Below are 5,000 nucleotides of genomic sequence, written 5' to 3'. Positions count from 1 at the left end.
TTCTCAACCTTGAATCCTCAGATCGCCATCTACCATACTTTTGTAGGGCCCATCATTCGGGCTCTCTCACACACACATATATATAATAACAATGATAATAATAATAATGCTAATGTTAATAATAATGATAAAAAAATAATAACAATAACGATAATAATAATGATAATAATAATAATAATAATATTAATAACCATATTTTCATAAGAATGAAAATAAAAATAGGAATGAAAATTAAGCTAAAGATAGAATAAGAATAGGGATGAAAATAAGAATGATTAATAAAACTATGAATAAGAATAAAAATAAAATGAAAGTAAAAATAAACGAAAAGGGAAGTAAGAATGCAACCAAAAATTGAGATCAGAATAATAAAATGAAAGGATAAATAAAAAGACATAAAACGAAGTAGAAAAAAATAAGATAAAATGCTAATAGAAAATTAAAACAAAATTAATGATTTAAAATAACCTAAAAAAAACTCCTGATACCTAAAATAACCTAAAAATAACCCAAAAAACTTATCATACCTAAAACAACCTAAAAATAACCTAAAAAAAACTTCTCATGCCTAAAATAACCTAAAGAATAACCTAAAAAAAACTTCTCATACCTAAAATAACCTAAAAACTTCTCATACCTAAAATAGCCCAAAATCTTCTCATACCTCGATTTAAGTTCTTGAGGCAGGGCACGGTTGCAGCGTACCCAGCAACTAACTACTAAACAACCATTCGTACTATAACGACCTACGTGGTTGAGGGGTACGTATGCCAGAGATGTTAGAGATGAGGCATTGGTATGCAAATAAGGAGGTGATGAAAAAAAAGTAGAACTTAGGCATTAATGATTTTTCTGAAGCAACTGTAAAGAAAATTGGTAATATTCATACGTAGTGAAGAAAATACCGTGGGAAGTATTGAATGCTCGCTTGGCATTTATAACCAGAATTTTATATATTATTCCTACGCATTAACTCCCTACTTAGGCATGATACTCTTCCAGATTCGATATTTACATATTTTCCTTGGTTCCTCAGCGGGGTATAGGAATTCTCCCAGGTATCAGTTTCGACGGTGGGGCGGATGGGGGGGTCTTCAGGTGACCGGCGTCTTCAGGTGACCGGCGTCTTCAGGTGACCGACGTCTTCAGGTGACCGGCGTCTTCAGGTGACCGGCGTCTTCAGGTGACCGGCGTCTTCAGGTGACCGGCGTCTTCAGGTGACCGGCGTCTTCAGGTGACCGGCGTCTTCAGGTGACCGGTGTCTTCAGGTGACCGGCGTCTTCAGGTGACCGGCGTCTTCAGGTGACCTGCGTCTTCAGGTGACTTGCGTCTTCAGGTGACTTGCGTCTTCAGGTGACCGGCGTCTTCAGGTGACCTGCGTCTTCAGGTGACCGGCGTCTTCAGGTGACCGGCGTCTTCAGGTGACCGACGTCTTCAGGTGACCGACGTCTTCAGGTGACCGACGTCTTCAGGTGACCGGCGTCTTCAGGTGACCGGCGTCTTCAGGTGACCGGCGTCTTCAGGTGACCGACGTCTTCAGGTGACCGGTGTCTTCAGGTGACCGTCGTCTTCTGGTGACCGTCGTCTTCAGGTGACCTGCGTCTTCAGGTGACCGACGTCTTCAGGTGATCTGCGTCTTCAGGTGACCGTCGTCTTCAGGTGACCTGCGTCTTCAGGTGATCTGTGTCTTCAGGTGACCGACGTCTTCAGGTGACCGGTGTCTTCAAGTGACCGGCGTCTTCAGGTAACCGGCGTCTGTAGGTGACCTGCGTCTTCAGGGGACCGGCGTCTTTAGGTGACCGACGTCTTCAGGTGACCGGCGTCTTCAAGTGACCGACGTCTTCAGGTGACCGGTGTCTTCAGGTGACCGTCGTCTTCAGGTGACCTGCGTCTTCAGGTGACCGACGTCTTCAGGTGATCTGCGTCTTCAGGTGACCGTCGTCTTCAGGTGACCTGCGTCTTCAGGTGATCTGTGTCTTCAGGTGACCGTCGTCTTCAGGTGACCTGCGTCTTCAGGTGACCGACGTCTTCAGGTGATCTGCGTCTTCAGGTGACCTGTGTCTTCAGGTGACCGGTGTCTTCAGGTGACCGGCGTCTTCAGGTGACCTGCGTCTTCAGGTGACCGACGTCTTCAGGTGACCGGCGTCTTCAGGTGACCGGTGTCTTCAGGTGACTTGCGTCTTCAGGTGACCTGCGTCTTCAGGTGACCGGCGTCTTCAGGTGACTGGTGTCTTCAGCTGACCGACGTCTTCAGCTGACCGACGTCTTCAGGTGACCGACGTCTTCAGGTGACCGGCGTCTTCAGCTGACCGACGTCTTCAGGTGACCGGCGTTCGTAGCGTAGAGGCTTTTCCACTCGACCTGGCTGAGGTGCAGGGTAGTTACTCACCTATTTTTTATTTTTTATTACCGGTGTCTTCAGGTGACCGACGTCTTCAGGTGACCGACGTCTTCAGGTGACCGACGTCTTCAGGTGACCGGCGTCTTCAGCTGACCGACGTCTTCAGGTGACCGGCGTTCGTAGCGTAGAGGCTTTTCCACTCGACCTGGCTGAGGTGCAGGGTAGTTACTCACCTATTTTTTATTTTTTTTCTCATGTTTATTGGTTATTTATTTTACCGTTTCATTTGCTTCATCATTATCTACCGTACTGTTCTTCAGGTGACCTGTGTCTTCAGGTGACCGGCGTCTTCAGGTGATCGGCGTCTTCAGGTGACCGGCGTCTTCAGGTGACCTGCGTCTTCAGGTGACCGGCGTCTTCAGGTGACCTGTGTCTTCAGGTGACCTCGTCTTCAGGTGACCGGCGTCTTCAGGTGACCGACGTCTTCAGGTGACCTGCGTCTTCAGGTGACCGGCGTCTTCAGGTGACCTGCGTCTTCAGGTGACCGACGTCTTCAGGTGACCTGCGTCTTCAGGTGACCTGCGTCTTCAGGTGACCTGCGTCTTCAGGTGACCGACGTCTTCAGGTGACTGGCGTCTTCAGGTGACCTGCGTCTTCAGGTGACCTGCGTCTTCAGGTGACCTGCGTCTTCAGGTGACCTGCGTCTTCAGGTGACCGACGTCTTCAGGTGACTGGCGTCTTCAGGTGACCTGCGTCTTCAGGTGACCTGCGTCTTCAGGTGACCGACGTCTTCAGGTGACTAGCGTCTTCAGGTGACCTGCGTCTTCAGGTGACCTGCGTCTTCAGGCGTTCGTAGCATAGAGGCCTTTCCACTCTACCTGGCTGAGGTGCAGGGTAGTTACTCACCTATATTTATTTTTTTCTCATGTTTATTGATTATTTACTTTACAGTTTCATTTGTTTGATCATTATTTACCGTACTGTTTACTAGATTTACCATTTATTTAATATGATTTATTCTTTTATCTATCTACTATTTTTCTTTTCATGATCATTACCTGTTTTGTTCTTTCATCTTCTTCCGCGACCACTAATTCCTTAAGTGTTAATCGTGTCTCATTTAAATGATTACTTAGATTAACATGATTGTACGTCTCAGTTCGCACTGTCTGTGGTTAGTTATTTTAGTTTATTTCATTTTATCCGCTCACAACTCTGTCTTTGTGTACATACATACATACACACACACATTCGTACTTTACAAATATATACATACGCACACTCCGCACACACACACGCGCGCGGATGTGTGTGTGTGTTTATGTATATGCGTACATATATGTATATACACACACATACACACATACATACACACATACATACATACATACATACATACATATATATATATGAATATATATATATAGTGCTGAGTTCTGTGGTACTGACCATAGATTGGTTGTGGCTACCCTCCGAGTCCACTTCAAAACCCCCCAGCGGTCAAATGATCACCCTAGGGTGTTTCATTTGGACAGGCTGAGGGAGGGGGAGTGTGCCCGCGGGTTTGCTGAGGCAATCTCTGATCGTTTCGCAGTGCTTGGCAGTCTGACAGACCCTGTTCTTCTGTGGGATACCTTTAAGCGTGAAACGCTTGATGCAGCTCAAGATACGATTGGTGTACGCCCGAGAGCAGTACAGAATTCCATCTCGCGGGAGACACTGGAAGCCACAGATGCATGTCGTGCGGCTCGTCTGACAGGGGATCGGGAATTGCACCGTTCTCATGTGCGCAGAACTCGGTCCCTGTTAAGAAGGGACAAGGAACAGTTTATTAGCAGTCTTGCAGAGGAGGTAGAAGGCCATTTCTTAGTAAATGACCTTCGTCCTGCATACCAAGCCCTGAGAAAGCTGAACTCCAAGCCCTCTTCACAGGTGACAGCAGTAAGTGGTCAGATCGTTTCAGATCCTGTTGCGGTGCGGGGACGTTGGGCTGAGTATTTTGAGCAGCTGTACCAGGTTGACCCACCAACAGTTAACTTGGATGCGGGTAGTGTCGAGATCCCGCTGCCAGATCCACCTATCAGTGAGGACCCTCCCTCCCTAACTGAAGTTAGGGGGGCGATTTCCAAGCTGAAGAGTGGTAAAGCAGCTGGTATCTGCGGCATACCAGCTGAACTGTTAAAGGCTGGTGGTGAACCTATGGCACGGGGGTTACATGCTGTCCTGGCTGCCATCTGGCAGTCCGGTTCCGTTCCTCCTGACCTGTTGAGGGGTGTGGTCATCCCTCTCTGGAAGGGGAAGGGGGACCGTTGGGACTGCAGCAATCACCGAGGCATCACACTGCTCAGTGTACCAGGCAAGGTTCTCGCCCACATCCTTCTGAGACGTATCAGAGACCATCTACTGAGGCACCAGAGACTGGAGCAATCCGGATTCACTCCTGGTAAGTCCACAATAGACCGTATCCTCGCGCTTCGAGTCATTGTAGAGCGCCGTCGTGAATTCGGGCGTGGGCTACTTGCAGCCTACATCGACCTCAAGAAGGCGTTCGATACGGTGCATCGGGAGTCACTTTGGGAGATCCTGAGGCTGAGAGGAATACCAACAAGGATTATTGGACTAATAGCAAGCCTGTATACTGGTACTGAAAGTGCTGTAA

Source organism: Penaeus vannamei, chromosome 32, assembly GCF_042767895.1.
Source record: "Penaeus vannamei isolate JL-2024 chromosome 32, ASM4276789v1, whole genome shotgun sequence".
Taxonomy (NCBI): Eukaryota; Metazoa; Arthropoda; class Malacostraca; order Decapoda; family Penaeidae; genus Penaeus; species Penaeus vannamei.
This window is presented reverse-complemented; position numbering follows the sequence as displayed.